The sequence below is a fragment of the Xyrauchen texanus genome, chromosome 30 (assembly GCF_025860055.1).
Source record: "Xyrauchen texanus isolate HMW12.3.18 chromosome 30, RBS_HiC_50CHRs, whole genome shotgun sequence".
Taxonomy (NCBI): Eukaryota; Metazoa; Chordata; class Actinopteri; order Cypriniformes; family Catostomidae; genus Xyrauchen; species Xyrauchen texanus.
The window spans coordinates 17,907,416-17,932,386 of NC_068305.1; the positions used below are offsets into that span (position 1 = coordinate 17,907,416).

Consider the following 24,971-nt stretch of genomic DNA (forward strand, 5'->3'; position numbering starts at 1 on the left):
ATTCGGCCACCCAGTCCTTGAGGTTTTTGTATCGACATTAGCCATTTAAAAAAAACTCAATCACTATTTAACATTTCTGTGTTTTACGTAAATGTATACAAATACTGTATATTTTTCCATGTATCATCCATTTTCAGCTTTGGTATCACACTCTTTACTGGTTTACCTACTCCTCTGGGTGACAATGGTTACCCCCAGTGTTTGTGACATAACAGTTCCAAGTACAGTTAATGTATGTGCTGCAGGTCTGAAGCCCCAAATCTGTGGCCCCAACTGAACAACCTTTTTACTGAAAAACCACAACACAATAGCAGCAGTTCATGCTTTGCTTTAAAAATGGGAAGTGCCGGCAATGTGTTACATATTTTTTTTTTCTCTCTCTCCTGCTAATCGTTTTGTTGCAGTTTGTTATTGTCCTGCTCTGGAGGGACTTCATTGACTGGATTGAAAACCAATCTGAACAGGCTCACAATAGCATCCCAAGAGGCTGTGTGGCAAAGAGCTTGTGGCGAGCACTGAAAAAGAGATGCAGTTAGGCCCACATAGGAAGGCAATGAGGGGGCGTTGTTTATGTGTGTATTGTGTGCTTGTGCAGCAACACGGCCAGTGGAAGGCTTTTACCTCAGTTCGTATGTACATCCCGGGTTCATTACAGGACAACATGAAATACTGATGCCAAACATATGCTGAATGGTATAGGCATTACTATTTTAAGAAGTCACACATAGGAGGCTGATTATTAGAGGATGTTAAGCCTGATCCATAAAATGCCAGTCTTTACAGTCTAGAAGTCCAAACCATAGTCCAATATGTATAAAGTTAGCTGGCATGCCCAGGTTTTAACAGTAAGGACTTTCTCTGCTGGTCAGGTCAGTAGTTCAGATTTTTACTTGGCCTGCCAATATTTTCACAGGCCCCACCACACTCAAAAATAAAATAATTTTTATAATTTATATTTTTATGTGGTAGAAAGAAAAATAAATATGTACTTTGCAAAATTCTGAAGCACATTATATTTATCACAAAAACAATTGCCTTAAAACATTTTTATACATTCTGATTGTAGTGTATCTGTAGGAAATATCAATTGAATAAAGGAAGAACGAGGAGCCCCAAAACAGATGATATGGCCCCCACATTGCCTGGATCTCAAAATCATTAAGTCAATCTGGAATTACATAAAGAGACAAAAGTAACTGAGGCAGCCTAAATGTATGGAAGAGCTGTGGCGAATTCTCCAAGAAGCTGAGAACATCCTATCTGCCAACAACCAAGAAAAACTGTGTCCAGGTGTTGCAAGTAGATTTGGTGCTGTGTTGAAGGCAAAGGTTGTCACACCAAATGCCACACACAATGATTTTTTTTTTTTTATGTTTATAGGACTTTTTATGATGTTAACTGATAAATGAAAACTATTTCTGACATTATTTTTGTGAGGGAGAGACAGAGCATATGTGATCACCTGTTGCCACGCCCAAGCAGAGATGCTGTCAGCTTTCTGAAGATCAGCTTTCTTAGTGGAGACATTGCCATCCAATCGTGGGTATTTCTCCCTATTTAATTGTAACCGGTGCGCAGGAGTCATTCACTATAGAAACCGCAATCTCCTCTTCCATTTTAAACAGTAGTTCCTTACCAATGTGGAAACTCCAGTAAGAGTACCTTGAGTTCTGTAATTAATCAGTCTGTTGTGTCTCTCAGCTGTGATGAGCCTTAATGCTGAAGTTGTTTGTTTAAAGCGGTCTATTTTCTGGCTTTTGGTAGTAATACAAGCGACCACGGGGCTATGTGAACACTGGCTGACCTGTCACCTAACTGGCTCATATTACACAGAAAAATGACCTTTTGCCACCACCTGCTGGCTAACATATGTAATGTAAAAAAAATACATGTAAGAGACACGCATACAGTAGCTCTTAACACATATGCACTGCTCTTACACTTTAGTTTTGACCCGTATGTACACAAGCGGAGTGATGCACACAGCTGTTGGTGCGAGACCATCAGTGCTCATGGAACATCTCTCATCCAATCAGATTTGAGGACCGGAACTAACTTGTGTGTGTGTATATATACATACACACGCACACCAATCAACCACAACATTTACACCACCTGCCTAATATTGTGTAGATCCCCCTCTTGCTGCCAAAACAGCGCTAACCCGCATCTCAATGGCATTCTGAAATTATATTCTTTTCACCACAATTGTACAGAGCGGTTATCGGAGTTACCGTAGACTTTGTCAGTTCGAACCTGTCTGGCCATTCTCCGTTGACCTCTCATTAACAAGTTTCCATCCACAGAACTGCCGCTCATGGATGTTTTTGGCACCATTCTGAGTAAATTCTAGAGACTTGTGCGTGAAATTTCCAGGAGATCAACAGTTACAGAAATGCTCAAACCAGCCCATCTGGCACAAACAATCATGGCACATTCCAAATCACTGATCACACTTTTTTTCCCCATTCATATTTTTTGCACTGCTGCCACATGATTGTTTGTGCCAGACGGGCTGGTTTGAGCATTTCTGTAACTGCTGATCTCCTGAATTTCACCCACAACAGTCTCTAGAATTTACTCATAATGGTGTCAAAAACATCCAGTTTCACAGAAACTAAAGAGTTACAACTAAAAATTTAAGTTTTATTGCCAATAATAGCCGGAAATGATATGCTATCATGTAACTCACTGACAGCTATAAATTAATTAACACACTTATGCTGGAAAACAACTGCATTCTGTTATTTTGTTTGTAATTTTCAACCCATTCAGTTACAACAAAACCATAATGTTAGTCAGCCTCGACTCATCACTTACATTGGTTAGACATTTAAATCGGCATCATTCACATCTAATTGTGTTCAATACACCACAGATGTGTCCACACAGGACGTTGCCACTGAGGCAAGTGACAAATCCATTAGCTGGCCCAAAACACAGGCCCGGGACGATCCTTAACGGCCTACACCAAGGATCTTATTATTGGTGTCGTTTTAATTATTTAGTGCATCATGGAGTTAACGTTCATGCTAAGTGGTGACTGCGGCGGTGAAGTGTGATCTTCTCTGTCTTGGCTGCCACCTCTTAGACCAGGGGTTTTCCTCCCTTTTCTCAGAGCTTCCTGTCAGTCCCTTATCTCTTGTCACAGTGCTCTCTGACACACAAGCATGCACATGGGAGACTGTTCCAAGTCGTCCCTTCTCAAAAATCATCTCATTACCTTGATTTAAAGGGGTGTTCTGCTGAAGCATTTGCAGGAACTTTCTAACTTGGATTAGAAAATAATTGTTTTAAAATGTTTGGATATTTATTTGTTTGTTTAATGGGATGTTGACGCACTAAGTTGTTTTGTAATTTGATGGGTCTAATTTTTCTAGATTTTTGTTTTAGCTTTTACATTGTATACGGCAATGCTTTTAATTGATGAATTAAGAGGTGCAACCTCTCTGAGAGGATTTTAGGATGCAGACGGACGTCTTTTGCTGCTGTGTAGCACCTCAAGCTGTTTATTTCATGCCTCTTGCACCATGAGTGCTGCGTATAAGAAAATAGTTGAGCTTTTAAAATGCATCTCAAGACTGCAATGTTATGTTTCATTGTCCATTCCATTATGCTTCGTCTAAATGTTTGAACTTGATGTGCACGCTGCACAAATAGCATGTCAGAGTGTGGTCATGAAAATGTTGCTAAATCAGCCTAATTATACTGGCCTTCTTTAAGACTGCCTGGTCATTCAGAAAACTTAGTGATAAGTTGATTACAAATATTTTGACATGCACACCTCCTTCAGAAATAAAACAAAAATTAAAGGTGACCAAATTACTTCAAAATCCAGTAGCTTTTCTCTTACACTTGAATTTGGAAGATTTGAGATGCTGTAATGGATTGCTGCCTCTCTAACAAACTCTTGCAGGTTGTGTCTGAACAGATCACTGTCTGGAGTGCTCGCTGCCATCCATCACTGTCTTTCACTTTCCCTATAAAATGACATGGGAAGATCTCATTGACTGGGAGTGTGATGCCCATGACCAGTGCTTTCGCATGCTATGATATTTTTTCACAGTGGTGCCTTCCTCCAATAGTGTTTTAACCCTCCTTTTCACTTGATCACATTTTTGTATTCTTGGCTTTCCGTATTTATTCTTGATGTCTCTTTATTTCTCTCTCTCTCTCTCGTTGGCTAGGTTTTTTCTCGGGGGCCTTTGTTAGGCTGTAGGCTAGTGTGTAAAGAGTCACGAGGAGTGGGTGTGATTTATCTCCCTTGGCCCCTCTGTAGCCCCCTCCATTCTGGCACGCCCAAAGGAAAGAGCCGAGTTTGCTTGAACGTGGCTCAGTTTTCGAGGCCCCAGCATTAGCTGAAATAAACCCTCCTGCTGCTGGTGAAAAATGTCCTGTGATTGGCTAATTAATCAGTCAAAAGGGGAGCGTCGCGGCCTGTGACTTGAGGGACCCAAGCAGGCGACCGCTGAGGGCCTGCTGATAAATGGACTCCCGCCTGCTTCATACATCAGCGAAACTTAGTCATTTTTTACCACTGCTCTTTGCGTCAATGGTGGATCGCCAAAGCCTACACTTGTATTTCACGAGAACCTCCATCTCTATGTGTGGAATTTCTTTCATACAAACTATTGATATGGTCTTCCCACTTTAATTCCTTAATATTACCCATTTAGCATAATGTCCATCAAATTTTTAGTTTCTGTATTATGTCTCAGATTTTTATTTTTAAACTGCATATAGTAGACTTTTTCAGTTTTTAGAATTGCAGTGATATACAACTGTCTTATATTTCATCTATATTTAATTTAGCATGTTTTTGTGGCTTTTAATGATTTAAATTTTGTCCTGTTTATTTTTGTGCTTTTTATAATATTTTAGATTAAAAAAAGTTCCTTTGCTACCTGTTGCTGGAAGTCCCTTGCAAAAATCGAAGTGGTATTTTAGAGAACATATCTTGTGTTTTTGAATAGTTGCATAGTTTACTGAATACTGTAGTTGTATTAAAATATTAAATGATCCACAAAATAGAGAATTTAATGGGTGTTCACAAATACTGTATTGGTGTAGCAGTTTTTTCTATATAGGCTCCATATTATTGTAATCAATCTTTCTCATATTTTGTTCATTAATAATAATGATAATCTTTCAACTGGCAGACTCACCGTTTAGTAGTTGTACCTTAATCTAAAAAAATAAATTTAAAAAAATTAGAAAAAAGGCATTCTTTTAGGTTGTCCTGGTGTACTTTATTTAATGGGAAGATTACATTTTTAGAAATGGACATGTTTATGTTCATATATTTTGTATTTTAACTTTTAATCCACTATTTGGGACGGGGGACACGGTGGATACATGTATTTATTCATATTCAGCATTGTTTAGGCCAAATATATTTTCTTTTTGTTTTGAGTTGTGGATACAGAGACAGTTTGCCTCGGTCTATATCCATGGTTCCAGTCTGGCAGTCAGGCATCTCCTCTTGCTGTGCTTTCAGGGGTTGGTGTGACCCACTGTGGCCTCTCCCACACCCACACCAGCCCTAACACAAAGCCCTCAGACTAGAGGTTGGTACCTGTAGCTGCTCTGAATCAACCCACGCCTGTCCTCATGAAGGATCGCCGGTCAGTTGACTCGCCCATTCCCCTGACACCACCACCTCGCCAAATGAGGAGAAGAGGCTTCACCATTTGACAGATGCGGTGAAGGCGCGAGAGGTAGTGCTGTCATTGGACTCGTGGGAGTCAGCTAGTGGAACACTGAAATACTGCTGAGGATGCAAAACTTTGGCTCCAAATATGCTAGCAGACCAATGCAGCTCCCATAGCAAAATTGCAGCGTTTCGTCCTCTTCAAAATATTACATTTGTGTTTGTCTAAAGACCATCAAGTAGTATTCTAAAGGGATTCACAAGTAGATGTCTATAGACCATCCATTTATTCGCAAGTGAAGTTTTCAAAGACTAAAGACTGTAACTACAAGGATGAACTTTAGTTCCCATTCATCATGTACTTGCTAAAAAAATTAGGCTTCATTTTTTTACTTTAATCTTAAATTATTTTGGAGCCATGGTCAGGTGGTTAGCGTAGAGTTGTAGTTCACATGCCGGTGATGCAAGTGTGAATCAGGCTTTAACCTTAATCCCTATAATTTCCTCACCTTTCTCTACTTTTGTCTCAAAGTGTGAAAGTCCAACAATAATGTAAAAAAAATGTGAAGCCTTTTTCCCCACATTAACTTAAACAACATAAGCTAGACAAACCCATTCTAAGCCTGTGTATTATGACCTGATCAGATTTGTACCCAGTCAGGACAAGCAGACACCAGTGCAATTTGGCACGTTTAAACCATGTGGTTCGACATGTTTAACTTCTTGACTAATGCAGAAACCGACGCCGCCTTGTGCTGGTGTTCAAAGGCATGTTTGTTTTCATGCGGGGGAGACCTAATATGTTCTCAGATAACATCTAATTGCCTCAAACAAAAGCACAGCCTCCCTAACGCTGTTGACAGTGCTGCGTTGCTGCCACTACAGATTAATAATATAACAGACCAAAATGACTATTTGCTACATACCCTCTGGCAACTGGCTTTACACCCATGCTGACTCACTGACACGTACAAATTAGTGTTCAAATAAAAACAGCATTTGCAAAAATAGGTAACTGAAATGGCCAACTTCTGCACTCATTGTTGGCCTGGGCTGGATGGCTATGGCGTTATATATGTGCCTCATTCCTGAGCGAGTAATTGTAAGTTTTGAGCACAGAGAACTATATTTTGCAAGCACATTGCATTATATTTTGAACAGAAATTAACAATCGCAAATAAAACGATTCCGTGCTCAATAAATGTATTTGCTATTATCCATATTAACGTGCAATAATAACCCTCTCACGCAGTTTACTCAGGTGCTCTCACAAATTTATTCTCTGCGCTCTGTCAAGTCCCTCTCTCTCTCTCTCTCTCTCTCTCTCGCTCAACCTCTTAATTCTGTGCGCGCTCAACTTGCAACAGCGTTACAAGTGTGCCACAAACTCAACCAATCGGAAAAGTAAAGGTCAATTGTGATTGGCTGTTGGTCTCCAATCACCACGCAGCACAAAGATGACGAAAAATTTATTTTATGGATAGATGTCTTCTCTAGCCACCATCAAACATGACAGAGTCAAATGGTGAAAACTGCAACAATATGCCACAACGTCAGGTGAGTTAGTAATTTCTAGTTTTATGATGTTATGGTTTTCTATGCCTTTGATGAAACCCTGCTATTATCTACGGAAGTAATACATTTTCACATTCATTAGAATTAAAATTTCGTGTCCTGGTGTTTATTATTAATATAACAGATTCATTTATTCATGGATTTTGATTCCAGTGGTGGCTGCATAGGATTGTTTCCAATTTCCAATAACTCCAGAGCGTTGTAAAGTCCAAAAGTCAACATGTTTTGAAAAAGGATAGATGTAATAATTTCCAAAATTCACAACATGTTTTTATCTAACGAAATATTCCGCCTCAATCCATGTTGGTTGGCGTTTAGACTTTCGAAAACATTTTCACTGGGGTGAAAAACTTGCTGTACACAAAGCGAGGCACGCACCTTCCGGGGCAGTCTAGCAGCTAATATATAATATATATATAGGCCTATGTATTTATATAGTCTAGCACTATTATATATTACAAAAAAAGATCGTATTATGTAGGACTATCTGCGTTCGCTGATGATGAAAATATGACGACAGACATTAGAAGCTTCATTCTAAAACCTCAATAGAAGTTTCGAATGTAAATATGACATGACATTTGGTACAGTCTAGTATGAACGGTCAGAATGACCACTATGGCCATTCTAGTAGTTCTAGAATTCCGGTAGTTCTCGTGTAATTAGTGTCCTTTGGAAGATCAAAGCGTGTCTCAGCCATGACAGTATTACAAATGTCACAGACAGTAATGTCTTTGTGTTGAAGGCCAAGTTTAAAATATATCTCTATAAATTCATGCGCATCCAGCTAAAATAGAGCTCCTGGCAGGATTTTGAGGGATCTCATTAATTCAGAAAAACAGAGCAAAAACTTTTTTTCCATGAAAAATTATCTCGTAATTCTGAGATAATTAAGTCGTTAATTCAGAAAAACAGAGTACATTTTTTTTTCTCAAGTGAATGCAATACGCTTCCTTAGATAACAGCAGGGTTTCATCAAAGGCATAGAAAACCATAACATCATAAAACTAGAAATTACTAACTCACCTGACGTTGTGGCATATTGTTGCAGTTTTCACCATTTGACTGTCATGTTTGATGGTGGCTAGAGAAGACATCTATCCATAAAATACATTTTTCGTCATCTTTGTGCTGCGTGGTGATTGGAGACCAACAGCCAATCACAATTGACCTTTACTTTTCCGATTGGTTGATTTTGTGGCACACTTGTAACGCTGTTGCAAGTTGAGCGCGCGTGTGTGTCAAGAGTTGAGCGCGCGTGTGTCAAGAGTTGAGCGCGCGTGTGTGTCAAGAGTTGAGCGCGCGTGTGTTTGAAGAGTTGAGCGCGCGTGTGTTTGAAGAGTTGAGCGCGCGTGTGTGTGTCAAGAGTTGAGCGCGCGTGTGTGTCAAGAGTTGAGCGCGCACAGAATTAAGAGGTTGAGTGAGAGAGAGAGAGAGAGAGAGAGAGACTTGACAGAGCGCAGAGAATAAATTTGTGAGAGCACCTGAGTAAACTGCGTGAGAGGGTTATTATTGCACGTTAATATGGATAATAGCAAATACATTTATTGAGCACGGAATCGTTTTTTCTTTGCTCAAACGATTTTTTTATTTGCGATTGTTAATTTCTGTTCAAAATATAATGCAATGTGCTTGCAAAATATAGTACTCTGTGCTCAAAACTTACAATTACTCGCTCAGGAATGAGGCACATATATAACGCCATACATGGCCATGGCATGGTGATTAAAATACGAACAGAGGAAGCTAACCGCCTGACGCTGCTGAGATCCGCCACCACCGCTGTTTTCATGGGACTGGCTTGCATTTAATCACCGCCAGTTTAATATAATAAATCACAGCAGAGCAGAGAATAAATGGTGCGTCTTTCATCTTGGGGCTGACACATAAGCTCCTTGGAGGGCACGGAAAGGCAAGCACTTTACATTGTAAAGCAAGCAGAGTTTAGTGATGATGCCCTATGCAGAGCGTTGTGGCCATTTGTTATTCAAGGAATGAAGTTTAGGGTTGGTGGAGAGTTCTGTATCACACTGGCTTACTGTGAATAAGTTTGAAAAGCCCTAAACCTATTGCACAAATACCACCTCTTCATCCCCTTAGTATCTTCATTTGGCCTATTTCACTTATTTGACCAATTTTTAATTGATGTTATTATGAAAAGGCGTTGTTTAATGTTACATGGTGTAATGTAAATTGGTAGAATATTGTTTGAAATGGGTATGTTTATGTCCATATATCTGTGGTCTGTACATTAACTTTGGTCCACTGCCATTGAGCCATTTAATACAAAAGTATAATCCACTAATGGATACATATTTAAATCAAATTATTGAAATGTTTTTCACTTCAGAAAAAAAGTGTTTATTCCTAATCCTTTTTCTGCTCAAGTGATGTATTTTGAGAGTTGATTTAAGTTTTCCAGATATATTTGGTGCATCATCACTTGTGTTGCCATATTTAATTTATATTGTCATATATAAAAATTATAATGACAGTTACATATAATTGTGAAATGGTTAAAGGTAATAATCCATGGTGGTTTTCATGTAACCCTGAATGGTTAATAATGGCTTTTAAATATGTCTATTGTAGTGGAAACAGTGCATCAGAGGGTTGTATTGTTGTTTAGCCCACAGGACCTTAATCTAGCAAGTTACCTAAAGTTTTGTGTACACAATTTACAAAAAGTTAATCAAATAGGAGCATTGAGACACATGAAAGAAATTATGGTTAATTGGTCCATTTGCTTTGTTCTGCTTTTTTACATTATCATCACTTTGTCTTATATTATGATATATGTTAAAATGCTCATTAAACCATGCAAAGCGCTGTATTGCATGGGTTCCACCTGTTTTGCTGTCCGCCCACATGAGTGGTATGAAGGATGGTGCGGTGGGTCTGTTCTCCTCATCAGGGAGGGACAGCTGGGTAATATGTGTCCCGATCCATAAACCCAGGCCACCAAATTTATAATAGTGGCAGGACAATGAGAACACACTTGTACAATCAGCCCTCTTCCCAATATCTTCTCAATATTATCCATCGGTCTGTGCACGTAATGGGCTAGGATCCATGTTGTTTAGAATATAGTTGAACTTGGAACTCTCAAAGGAGTAAATTATCCTCAATGCCTCCATCCTCAAAAAAAGGGGGATTAAAAGAGAAAAGATTCTAGACTTTTTTTTTTTTTGATTGATTTGATCAGTCAACTCCAGCTCTTCTCAGATTGAATAAATGCTTTTATCTTGTACTGTTTTCCACAGTACATGCTACACAGAGAGCTATTGTTCATTCAGTCTAGAGCTGTACATTTTGTAAAGTTTTCTAATTTAATGATCATCCAAATCAGCTTATCTGGAGTCACAATTAGAGTAAATTGGAGAACTTGAAATGTATATCTGATAAAGATCTCCATGAGCAAGAATAAAGCACATACTTTAAATGTTTTTTTTAGGAAAGTCTTTTAGTTTGTTTCATTGGTCAATCCAATGAGGAAATACGTTTCTGAGCTGGGTAAAAATAGGCTTGAAATGGGTTGATTACTGTTTTTGCGTCAACAATGTAATAAAAAATGTGTATGTGTGTATATAATTATTATTTTTTCATAAATACAATGTTACAAAAGGTGAACTGATGATTTCCACGTTTCTTAAGCATGAGAGGCACAAGTTACGTGTTGTTGTTGTGAGAACTGTATGTTGGACTATTATCCACCATAAAATTAACACCCTGAAATCAGTAGCTGATTCTTAACACACGTCTAGTCCACCTGCCCTTAAAATAGTGTTATAATTATGGCCTGTCCCACCTCAGAGGTCTTGCGATTTCAAAAAACAAAATCTGTTGGACTGTATCCAACAATTAAAATTACAACAGTGTCATAATTTTGCGTGATCTGTATACTTTACAATTCAATTCATTTTTAATTAACTTATTTTCAACAGTCGTTACCACATAATTTTCCACCTTTATAAAAAAATGTGACTCCTTAAAGGAGACTGCTAAAAAGGTGTTCTTTGCTTACCTTTACACTGGTCATACTAAATGTTCAATTAATATATATATACTTTTTTTGACACTTAATCAGTGGTTTGGAGAATTTTTAAGTATTGCAAAACATCCGTACTAGAAATAATCATAACTTATATATAGAACAGTATTATTGTACCATATTGCAGTCTTTAATCCCTGGAAACTAGAAGTTCTTACTGCTGACACAGCATTTGCAGTGCTAAACTAGCATAGTCAGAGCACCTTGTCTCTCTATACTGGGAGGAATATTACTTTTGTGTTATAAATTAGGGACTCTCTGACTTGGAGTGGGACAAATTAGTTGCAGTTTTCAGCTGCAAATTCAAAAGTGTCGCCACTATTCGCTTGTAAAACACATTCAAAGGCATTTTGACAAAATACATTTTTTCTACATTCCCTGGCTGGTTCGGACTGTCTGCTGCAATGTGTTGGCGTCAGCGCCGATGTCTTGTTCTTCAGTTTCCTCAGTGTGGCCTTTTGAAAGTGAACCCCGCCCCCCACCCCGCTCCTGCTGCAAGGGCCTTATCTGAACACTGCACACAGTTCAGGGAACGCATCCTCTTCCTGGGGCCTCCCATCTGCCAGGAGGAGAGAGAAAAAGAGAGAGGGGAAGACGATGGAAGAGGAATGTGGAGCAAAGGAGAACAGAGGCAGAAAGGGTTTAAGAAAATTTGGGGGACATTTTTAGTATGCTCTAGTCATTGTTTATTTATAAAAAAAATTGTTTGTCAGTTTATTTTCTTTTGATGAAAATACACTTTGAAATGAAGTCTGTATTTTAACATGTATCCATTATGTTAGATCTGAGTGCTGCTTTTGATACTGTAGATCATAATGTTCTTTTATCTCACCTAGAACAGGTTGTGGGCATAAATGGTTCTGCCTTAAGTTGGTTCCAATCATTCCTTACAAGAGTTTTTCAGTCAATGTAGGCCAATTCTACTCCGAGTTTGTTCCTTTGACTTGCAGTGTCCCCCAAGGTTCTACTCTAGCTCCCATACTGTTCTCACTCTATATACTCCTACTTGGGTCTATTTTTAATAAACATTACATATCATACCACTGTTATGCTGAGGAGACACAAATGTATCTTCCATTGACTAAAAAGAGCAGGTTAGACACATTGGTAGCTTGCTTTGTGGATGATAAAGCATGGGTGTCTTTTTTTTTTTTTTTTTTTAAGTTTAAAACCTAGATTGAATTATTTGCTGCTTCTAACATAAAGAGTAATAAAAATTTAAATTTTGATGTCCTAACACCCTATGTTAAGCCCTACATAAAAAAATCTGGGAGTGCTTTTGGACAGTGCACTAAAACTTGATAGACAAGTTAACCAGTTTGTTAAAGCTAGTTTTTATCAATTGCAAGCCTTGGCAAAAATTAAATCTTTTCTCTCATTTGAGAATTTTGAAAGGGTGATTCATGCTTTCATTTCCACTTGGTCTGATTACTGCAACTCTCTATACCTGGGAATTAGCGATTTTTCTTTAGATCGCCTTCAGATGGTTAAAAAAAGCTGCTAGAGTTTTAAAAGGGGCTGGAAAGCGTGAATATATTACACCTATTTTACCGTCTTTGCATTGGTTGCCTGTTCACTATAGAATTAATTTTAAAGTGCTCATATTGGTTTTTAAGTCTAGAAACGTTTAAGACCCCATATGTCTCTGACCTGTTGATAGATCACCATCCAGTGAGAGCTCTCAGGTCTGCCGACAAAGCCTTTTGGTGGTTCCAAAATCAAAGTTAAAGTCCAGGGGCGATCGGGCATTGCAGTAGCAGCTTCAAAACTTTGGAACAGCCTACCAAGTCAAATTAGAATTGCCCCTACAATGCCTTTTTTTTTAAATCTAAACTAAAAACATTTTTATTTGATTTGGCCTACAATTTATGACGTGAGTCTTCACTGTATTTGCTCTGTTTTTGTTTTATGTATGACTTTGCTGATTGTATCTGATGGTAATTTGTTTTTATTGTACAGCGCATTGGTCAACGGTAGTGGTTTTTATTAGTGCTCTATAAATAATACATTGATTGATTCATTCATTTTTTATTATAAAAGTAACATTTTAGTTTGATTGTTAATGTTTTGTCTGTTACAGGTTGACAATTTTGCCGTTTTGTATTTAAACTAGGGCTGTAAATCGACTAATTTATTTAATTGTGTCATTTAATTAATTTTAGTATAAAATAATTATATTGTTTATAATTTTAATTCAGATCATTTAAATATATTACATCATAAACATATTATGTGGCAGCAGACAAGTTAAGCCTTAAGACATTAAAAGTGTAGCTTTAGTAGTCAAAATATTGATTGTTTTTATGTCCACATCATTGATCACAATGCTATCATTGGCATACTTCCATCTGCGCTACTTTTAATTGTTGTTCTACATACTTGCTTTAGGCCCCAGTTACAATAGGCTTTGAGCATGCAAAATTATTCTGGACTTTGCAACGGACCAGGACATGATGTCACATGCGATTGGTTTCTGTTTAAATTAGAAATCACAAATAACATTTTCAAATGTTAGGATATACAGTCTAGCAACTGATTTGCTTTGATTTTGGACACACATCTTTTCATCTTCTAAATTTTCAGTTTAGAGTTCAAATTTGAACTTTCCTTGGCAATGTAGTGTGCAATTTCTTAGCATGAGCTTGGGTTTCTGGTCTAGCATTTGGGTACTTTTGTATGGGAGTGAATGGATAGTGTGACCTGGGCTTTAGACAGATACTTGAAGCATCTCATTTTGGTTGCATCGCGTCTTGCCAGTTTTCAGCGTCTCTAGCTAGAAATGCTGTGCCAATTTAAATGTAGTCTCGAATGCCCTACATCATGGAATTGATGTACTAGTTAGGGGACATGTTTAATTTTTGTGGTTTTCATATACTTTTATCACACTGTGGTAATAACCAAAGCAGTTGCAAGGAGAATCACACTGGAGAAAATAAATAACGATACAAAAAAATATATATTTTGTAGGAGGTGCAAAATGTGCAAATAAATCGTTAAAAAGCAGCACAAAACCAAGTTTACATAAGGAAAAAAAAGTCTAGAACAGCACCTACTTCCCTCCCTAAACATTGGAGGCTGGAGTTTCCTTTACACTCAAGCAGCGCTAGCATATCCTTGTCCAACATGTGCTCCAAACACTCGTCATCCATCTCGACCCCGCCAGTGGCAGCTGGCTTAAATACTTAATTTTCCCACCATTTTCAGTTGGACATTACAATTATTTTAAATTAAATTAACCCTCACCTCCCCATTGTTAAATAGAATATAATTTAATAAATACATAAGAACAAGAGATAAATGAGTACAAAACGATAAATACAATAAATGGGAGTAATAAAAACGTTTGCGCAATAAACAGTTACGATTTCCTAATAAAGTTAAAATAAACGCTTTCCCATTAGGTGTGGGCTACCAAAATGGTAATGGCCACTTGTTAAAACTGTAAATCTAAAATAGCACACCCCAAATAACTCTGTAAAGTGGTGAATAATATAAAAAATACGTCCATGATGAACAGAGTAAAATCTTGCCAAGGAGATTGACTCACAGGCTCTTTATCTCACACACTTAATGTGTTAAATCAACAACCCTAATTCAGTCAAACATATTCATCAGTAGCTTTGCTGACAAGATAAAGAACAGAAACATACTTGATGCGAGTATGCAAACACAGAACTGATGGCTTGGCCAATGTACTGCTAACGTGTGTTCTGTTTGGACATACTGATGTGTGGGTTTTTTTTCAGTTACTGTGGTGGGAACAAACCTCAGGACTCAAGGGGGCAATAAAGTTATCTTCCAAAGTTTGTGCTAAAAAAACGGTGTGTTATTCAGATAAGATGCTACAAATACAGTATAGTGACTGATTTGCTCAGCAATGTTCTGATGCTGCGACATGACCATTTGAGTTATGAATTGTAGTCGGACACATTTTGGAATGCAATAACGCAATAGAAGCATAGCCTGAAGCGTCTGCATTCATGTACTTCGGTAGAGCATGTTTTGGATTTAACACTAGCTCTTGTACATGTTTACGGCCTCATTAAGACATCCAAGCACAATCATGAATCCTGGACTTGCGTTATCTGTGTGTCAGCCTTCCTTCTTGTGCGTGCCTTGTTTGTTTGTAAGTGCATGTATGTGGTTGCATGTGTGGTATAACCCGATCCCTCAGCACTGTTGAGGGACTGCTACCAGCAGCAATTCTCTCGCCACATTAGAGAGATAAGCCTAATGGAGGTCCCAAGGCGGCGACATCGCACCACACATACTATCACCACCTCTCTGATGAAGAGGATTTCCCCACTCACTCCATCTCTCTTCCTCTTCTACCTCTCCCTCGTTCTTTCCCTCCTGAGAGTAATTTCACAGTTCACTCTAAATGCCCCCCAGTTGTTTCTCTAAGTCCCTGCTACACGCTGTCAGCCGCCTCTTTTCTGAAGGCCTCTCTCGGTTCTACCAAACCAGTGGGAACGCCATTGTGCTGGACCCTGGAAGTGTGTGTGTGTGTGTATATATATATATATACACATACACAGTACTGTGCAAAAGTTTTGTGCACTTGTGAAAAATGTTGCATAGTGAGGATGTCTTCAAAAATAATGACATAAATAGTTTTTGTTTATCACTTAATGTCATATAAAGTCCAGTAAACATAAAAAAGCTAAATCAATATTTGGTGTGACCACCTTTACATTTAGAACAGCACCAATTCTCCTAGGTACACCTGGACAGTTTTTCTTGGTTGTTGGCAGATAGGATGTTCTCAGCTTCTTGGAGAATTTGCCACAGTTCTTCTATCTATTTCGGCTGTCTCAATTGCTTCTATCTCTTTATGTAATCTTAGACTGACACAATGTTCAGTGGGGGGCTCTGTGGGGGCCATGACTTCTGTTGCAGGGCTCCCTGTTCTTCTATTATAATCTTTTCAATTTGCAAAAGTAATGTTTGGGAGTCTAACATTTATATTTCCTATTGACACACTAAAGCTATATAAATAATCATCTTAAAACAAATGCATTTGTGAAACATTATGTGCACTTTTGCACAGTACTTTACATATATCTACAGTGGAAGTCAGAAGTTTACATACACCTTAGCCAAATACATATAACCTCACAATTGTTTTTCACAATTCCTGACATTTAATCATAGAAAACTTTCCCTGTCTTAGGTCAGTTAGGATCACTACTTTATTTTAAGAATGTGAAATGTCAGAATAATTGTAGAGAGAATGATTTATTTCAGCTTATATTTCTTTCATCACATTCCCAGTGGTTCAGAAGTTTACATACACTTTGTTAGTATTTGGTAGCATTGCCTTTAAATTGTTTAACTTGGGTCAAATATTTTGGGTAGCCTTCCACAAGCTTCTCACAATAAGTTGCTGGAATTTTGTCCAATTCCTCCAGACAGAACTGGTGTAATGGATTCAGGTTTGTGGGCCTCCTTGCTCACACATGCTTTTTCAGTTCTGCCCACGAATGTTCTATCGGATTGAGGTCAGGGCTTTGTGATGGCTACCTTGACTTTGTTGTACTTGCCACAACTTTGGAGTTATGCTTGGGGTCATTGTCCATTTGGAAGACCCATTTTTGACCGAACTTTAACTTCCTGGCTGATATCTTGATGTTGCTTCAATATATACACACAAATTTCCTTCCTCATGATGCCATCTATTTTTTGAAGTGCACCAGTCCCTCCTGCAGCAAAGCGCCCCCACAACATGATGCTGCCACCCCCATGCTTCACGGTTGGGATGGTGTTCTTTGGCTTTGAAGCCTCACCCTTTTTCCTCCAAATATAACGAAGGTTATTACAGACAAAAAAAATATTTCTGTGTCATTAGACCAGAGGAAATTTCTCTGCAAAAAGAAAGAAATTAAACACTGAATGTAGGCTGTCATTCGCACAGACTGACTGAAGCAAAGCGGGCACATTTTCTCCCACGATTAACCAAACGTGAAGTGCTGCAGGCTTGTGATGTGTGAATAGCTTGATTGCGCTAAATTAGTCTAGAGAATGTTGTGTGGGAAAATCCCAGGAGATCGGCATATACAGAAATACTCAAAGCAGCCCGTCTAGCACCAACAATAATGTCACGGTCGAAATCACTGAGATCACGTTTTTTTCCCCCATTCTGATGGTTGTTGCTTCATGATTTTATACATTGCACTGCTGTCACACGATTGGCTGAATAGATAATTGCTATATTACTGGATCACTGGTTAGTGAAATCTGAAAATTTACCAGAGTAAAAGATCGATTATAACAATCAATGTTGTTATTGTTAGAATGAAGATTGCGATGAATTCGAAAATTTGAATTCGAAAAGCCCTACTGCGTATAAATGCTGAAATGTAGTATAACAGCACTGGGATGCTTCACAGTTTTTTTTAATCACAAACAAACTGTTCCATAGGCTAAAAAAAAGGCTAAAAAGTTCATACAATTTTTAAAAAGGATTCAGATGGAATTATTTCTTGCCATTTGGTTCTGCAATTAATGTTAAAGAATGATTTAATTATTTTAACCTCTGCTGCATTACAGGTAATGGTAAAGTATTTTGCTGATATTTCATGTTTGTACAAAGCCTTTGCAACCTGTGTATATTTTTTAGAAAATGAAACCAAACATGGTGAGTTTTTTTCACTTGGTCCCTCGATACACCTTTTGAAAAATGCAGTTTTCACCAACGTCTCTGGCGTAATGTAGAGCACCGGCGTGGTTTAGCGAATGCTTCAGAGTGGGTATTCTTCACTGCAAATCATTATGCATTGAGGAGGCCATTAGCAAAATGAAGACAAATGGGAGAGAGAGTCTCCATGATAAAGTATTGGAGAACGGCAGTTTAATCTAAAGCATTCTTTTGTGGTCTTTCAACATAGTCACTATGTCTTGCAATATTGTTATGATTAAGATGGCTCTTGTGCTAGACATTTTTTTTTTACTTTTTGCTTATAATAACTGGCACAAGCACTGAAAGTCACTCATCAGGCAAGTTTTTCAGGAATTGGTTGTTTAATCCACCTTTTACTCAGTAACTCGCTGAGACAGAACCCTTGTTTCTTCATTAGTTTAGTGGCCAGTAAAGACAACTAATAATATACATCAAAGTTAAAAAATATGATGAAATTAACAGGAATTAATCTGTCAGACTACATAATTTCTCCTCTTTAGACAGTCTTGTATATTTTTTTCTCTCTCCACTTTTCTCCCCAATTTGGAATTGACAATGCGCTCTAAATCCTCATGGTGGTGTAGTGTCTCGACTTAATCTGGGTGGCGGAGGATGAATCTCAGATGCCTCCGAGTCTGACACTGTCAATCCGTGCATCTTATCACGTGGCTTGTTGAGCGAGTTACTGCGGAGACCTAGCACTTGTGAAGGCTTCACGCTATTCTCCGCGGCATCCACGCACAACTCACCAGACACCCCACCAATAGCGAGAACCATATTATAGCGACCACAAGGAGATTAACCCAACATGACTCTACCCACCATAGCAACTGGGCCAGTTGGTTGCTTAGGAAGCTGACTTGGTTGCTTAGGAAGCACTCAGCATGCCCTGGATTCGAACTAGCGACTCCAGGTGTGGTAGTCAGCGTCTTTACTTGCTGAGCTACCCAGGCCCCCCTAAATGGAAAGTTTTCAAACTTTTCATTTATTTTAAGAATGTTTTGTACATGTCGATTATCAGATTAGTAGATTCTACTTCAAACACTGTTCTGTGATGTCATTAGATACTTGGGACAAGTCTCAGCATGACCGAGAACTGATTGACAGCTATTGTTGTGGCATTTAATTACACCTGCAGTTAGGGAGGTGCTGTGTGTGGGGGTGCATTGGATGTAAAAGGGATTGTGAGTTGTCATGTTTGATCTTTTCTTTATTATTATAATTTTTTTTTTATTAACAGTTTTTTTTATTTATTATTTTTTTTCTCTCTCTCTCTTTCCCCTTTCCTCCCCAATTTGGAATGCCCAATTCTCAATGCACTTTAAGTCTTCCAGTGACTTCCAGTCCAGGTGGCAGAGTATGAATCTCAGTTGCGTCTGAGACCTGCGGAGACATAGCGTGTGTGAAGGCTTCACCCTATTCTCCGTGGAATCCATGCACAACTCACCACGCGCCCCACCGAGAGTGAGAACCACATTATTGCAACCATGAGAAGGTTACCCCATGTGACTCTACCCTCCCTAGCAACCAATCCAATTTGGTTGCTTAGGAGACCTGGCTGGATTCACTCAGCACGCCCTGGATTCGAACTCGTGACTCCAGGGGTGGTAATCAGTGTCTTTACTCACTGAGCTACCCAGCCCCCCCTTTTTGTTGATTCTTAATATATTACATAAAATAAATTAAAATACACAGGAACAGAATCAAACAAGTATCCTCTTTTAACCCCCAATATCCCCCTTCCCAATCCCAAAACACACCCCAACCCTCCACAATAACCCGTGGTCAAACCGTCCTGTTTGTTCTTAACTGACAGGTCTTCTCTCTCATAGTTTGATGCATTTGTGTCTGCTAATTACACATCAATGTCTGTATTAATGCTTTATCTTTCTTAATAAAACAGAGCTGCTACGCTTAATTCTGATTGGTTGAGCTGTGTTCAAAGCTGTTGTAATATGTGCATACCTCGGACAGCACAGTCTATATTAATGTACACAGTTACTACGTTGTCATTGTAAACTGCCTAGAGCTAAATGTATGAACTACAGTATTTGTATTAATAAATGTAACTTTATTGAACATTGTAGTCTGATCCTATTGCTGTTGCAGCAATTTTAGAAAGCAATAAGCTACTTGAGGCCATGCGGTACAACGGTTTTAACTCCTCATCTCTACCGATTGTAAAATCACTGTAAAATATGGCCTCTCGTGCCTTACCACTTTATCTTTTGTCTAATAATGCATTTATTGGCCATAATTAAATGGTATAAATATTTTCTGATGTAGTATAAATCAGAATGCTGCTAATTGTGTTAATCTTCTCATATTTTCCTATTTCTTGTTTTATTTAGTAAAGCAGTGTACCTGACTCTCAGGAAGAGAGATCTGCCTCCATGAAGGACTCCCCAAACACTAGTGATCCTGAACCGTCTAAAAAGAAGAAAATGGACAGAGATGGCACTGAAGAAATTGTAGAGGATGTTGCGTTGATTCCAGTTATGGAAGACCACTTTGAAGTGAAAAGTTGCTCAGAGAAAAAGAACAAGAAAAAGTGAGAGGAGAGTGCTGAGGATAGAGTTGAAGTGGTGGTGGTGTAGTGGGCTAAAGCACATAACTGTCAATCAGAAGGTCGCTGGTTTGATCCCCACAGCCACCACCATTGTGTCCTTGAGCAAGGCACTTAACTCCAGGTTGCTCTGGGGGGATTGTCTCTGTAATAAGTGCTCTGTAAGTCGCTTTGGATAAAAGTGTCTGCCAAATGCATAAATGTAAATGTATTTAAACAAAAAAGTTATCCAATACCAACTGGGCCTGTGTGAAAAGTATTTACTTAGTTACTAAATCCCCAAATCTATGAAACTGCATTCATAATGGCATTCAGCTGGACTAGACACACCCAGGCCTGATTACTGCCAGCCCTGTTCAATCAAATCAACACCTCAATAGAATGTTTTCAGCTGCATGAAGTTGGCTAAGTAGCACTCTATGCCATGGTCGAAAGAAATTCCAGAAATGATGTGGAAAAAGGTGATTGAAATACATAAGTCTGGGTTACAAAGCTATTTCAAAGGAGAAAATTTGGCACAGTAGTGACTACCTTCCAAAATTCCTCCAAGAGCACAGCAACGACTCATCCAGGTCACTAAAAAAAAGTCACGGACAACATCCAAGGAACTGCAGGCCTCTCACATCAATAAAGGTCACTGTTCATGATTCCACTATCAGAAAGACTCTGGCCAAAAATGCCATCCATGGAAGAGTGGTGAGGCAAAAACCACTGCTAAATCCGAAGAACATCAAGGCTCATCTGAATTTTGCCAAATGACACCTTGATGATCCTCAAGCCTTTTGGGAGAATGTTCTGTGGACTTACAAGTCGAACTTGGAACTGTTTGTAAGACAGGGGTCCCATTACGTCTGGCGTAAATCAAACACTGAATTCTAAAAAAGAATATCATACCTACAGTCAAGCATGGTGATGGTAGTGTGATGTGTGGGGATGCTTCGCTGCTTAAGGGCCTGGGCGACTTGCAATAATTGAGGAAAACATGAATTCTCTATACCAGAAAATTCTAAAGGAGAACATCCGATCATCAGTCCTTGAGTTGAAGCTCAAGCACAACTGGACATTTTTCTATGCAGAAAAACAATGATCCAAAGCATAGGAGTAAGTCCACCTCTGAATGGCTAAAAAGAAGCAAAATTATAGTTTTGGAGTGGTCTAGTCAAAGTCCTGACTTGAACCTGATTGAGATGTTGTGGCAGGACCTTAAACGGGCAGTTCATGCTTGAAAACCCTCCAGTGTGGCTGAACTAAAGCAGTTCTGCAAAGAAGAGTGGGCCAAAATTCCACCACAGTGCTTTGAAAGACTGATCTCCATTTATAGGACGTGTTTGGTTGCAGTTTTTGCTGCTAAAGTTGGCAAAACCAGCTATTTATTGTTTTAAATATAAATATTTACCAAGAAAAGGCCCCTAAATAACAAATAATTTAAGATATGATTAAATAATTATAAATAAGTATATTTAAATATGTATTATACATATAAATATAGACTATTAAAATGTATTACATTATTGTGGAAGATGAGTAAGAAGACAATACAAGAAGTGGCTTTAGAATGCAATTGTTTATTTCCATATTATTGAACATAAGCCTATCACTGGCATACAGTCCATGCCACAGCAATCCAATTGGCAATTGAATTCGTAAAACTGTTCAAAATAGATTTATTACAAGAGCTTTTCTAAGGACACATCACTGGGCAAATGAGTCAGACACGCTTTTGGAGCATCTCATTTTTATTTTTTTTAGCTTATTTGGTTGCTGTGTCAGATTAAAAGTAGCTTTTAGCTTAGAAAAACATGTCTTGAGATCTCTGCATTCAGAATTGCACTCCATCCAGTTGTGTTTGAAAGCAACAACACTTTCTCATCTTGTGTTGTTGCTAGTGTCAAGCAAGCCAGAGTGTTGTTTGCAGTTTGCACAGCTGCCTGTACAGCTGGTGTTTCACTTATTGCCAACTGCTTAAAACAGGTAGTACTAGTACGTTTTAATGTGTTATTTTTTTATATACCTAATTAACACTCTGAATTAAATCAACAGCCCTAGTGTGTATCATGCATACATGATACACACTAGAGCTGTTGATTTAATTCTGTAAAAGCAATTTATAAAAAATCTATATATATATATATATATATATTTTTTTTTTTCATTTTTCAATGAAAAATGTTATCCCACTTTGCTTGAAATGCCACATCTACAAAATTGTATTTACCGATATGTATACATTTTCAATTTTAATAATATTTTTAAATTGAGCACTTGGATTTCCAGAAGATGCAGCATAACCCAAAGTCTTATTAAATTGGATGCAAACATCAATATGTAATCAATGTCAATATTTTCTTATTGCTAACTTTGTAGTCCTATAAAGATTCAAATCCATAGTAATTGCCATGCCAATTGTTTTAGCGTACTGAACAAGAAATGTAAGTTGAGAAAGTAATATGAGAATTTATTCACATATCAGGATATAAATTGGCATATTTGCATTCACATTAATTATTTGTTCACAAGAACTTTTGCTAGACTAGTGGAATTACTTGGTTATTTAAAACTCCCAACTCATTAATTGAAATGGGTCAGTTTTTAAATTCTAAATTTTGTCTAACTCTGTTTAATACTGGTTTTACATGTGAAATACTACTGCAACTTTACTTTATTAGCTGGGCTCACATGCGCTCTTCAACTCCCTAAATTGAAATGAATGGAAATAGCTCATAACATAATGTATGAAACAGCATCTCTGAACAGTGTCTGTAATAGAAATGTATTATTTTGACATATCCAAGCTTTGCCAATCATAATCATGTACAATGTACTTGTGTGTTGTGTTTTAATTAGCCCCAGTAATGATTATCCTCTGCCCCATGTTCTGTAATTAGAGGCAGGTTGTGGATCTCACCTCAATTACTCCATTACACTGGAAAGTCATTTTTCAAATGCATAACTTGTGCAGTGTTGACAAACCCATTCTGTGATTATTGCAGTGCAATTGCGTAAAGGATTGAAGAGCAATTGCACTGCAATAATTTTGATTGAAGAGCAGAAAATCGGTGATGGAACTATAAATGTACTTCAGACAACCCCAATATTACAATTAAGCAGTACAGTTCAGTCAGTTTTAAAAGGTAACTGATAAACAGATGAACAGAAGTAGTCTGTCATTTGATCATATCCCAAATGCAGCATTGTCTGCTTTGGAGTAATTTGACCAGCCCAACATGCCAGTAGTATTTACAGTCAGTATGATTTATTCAAATTTTTGGGACATGGAACATGGGACTTACTTTGAATATCACCTATTATACATGCATCATCATTGATGACACTAAACAAACAGGTGCTCTTTTCATTCTTTCATTTTTACAGATGATTGGTGAAACCACTCAGTCTAACCCTACTTTTCTTTGTTACAATAGTGTGTTGTTTTGAGGTGTTTTCATAGTGATTATGTTGTCCATTGGGCCCAGCTTACCCAATGTATGTTAAGTATATATAGCTGAAGTCTTGAGTTGGTTGAGATTAAATGGCAACAAATACAACACTTTTGTTTAAAATCCTAATGACTTTGTCACATGGTCAATATTGATCCTCTGGAAATCTGCAGTACGAGAGGATGTCCTGTTTTACACGATTAATCAAATTCAAGGGAACTCGCTTACTCTTTAACTGTTTGTTCACCTAAGTTGGCATAAGACGCAGCTTCAAAACAAAATGTCAGAATATGACATTTTAAAAGAACAGCAGAATCCTCAACAAGATTGGAGTGTGAGTGGGTGTGTGGCCCAAAAAGAGGCAAAAGGAAACAAGACAGCTTATGGTACTAAGAATAATAATTGTAGAATCTGCCACATGGCAACGGCTTAGTCTATTTACGTTTTATGATTGCCATTTAAAATGTTTTTTTCCTTCTGAGGAATCTGAAAGCATCGTGAAACCGGTTTGAGATGTTGAAATAATAGTGCTGCATCCCACCTATTTCCACGGTTTATGTCCACAATCTTTTGATGTTATTGTCAAAAGGGAAGAGAATAATGTTTTTCTCCATGTTGTGTCCTAAAAACACCTCAGATGGAGATCATTTCAATTGTTTCTTAAAAATAACATGTTAAACCATGAATTATTTGATAAAATATGTAGGATATGCCGTATTTAGTTGCTCTAAAACACATAATAGCCTCTTGCATTGCATTATTGATATAATAGTTTGAGTCTTAAACTCATAACCGTTGGACAGATACACTTCACACAATTAAGCTGGCAGGTCTGTTTATCCCATAAATCAGTATTAACATGAATCAAATGAAAGAAGGAAATCTTGCCTCAAAATATGGAACCAGAAAAATGTTTATCATGTGATCATGAGTTTCTGTCCTTCAAGTAGCATTCACATAAACATAGTTTGTCACACCGAAACACTGGTGCAGGTAGGGCAAGGAAAGGAGGA

The 24,971-nt window shown here is 38.0% G+C and overlaps 1 long non-coding RNA gene across 1 annotated transcript in view; it reads left to right on the forward strand.

The window, feature by feature from the left end:
- LOC127624277 (uncharacterized) overlaps nucleotides 1–23,559 on the forward strand; it is a 47,827-nt gene extending 24,268 nt beyond the window's left edge. The window contains exon 6 of the long non-coding RNA XR_007968140.1: nucleotides 20,307–23,559. This is a non-coding gene — a long non-coding RNA (uncharacterized LOC127624277). The remainder of the gene's footprint in view (nucleotides 1–20,306) is intronic.
- The last annotated feature ends 1,412 nt before the right edge of the window (nucleotides 23,560–24,971 follow it).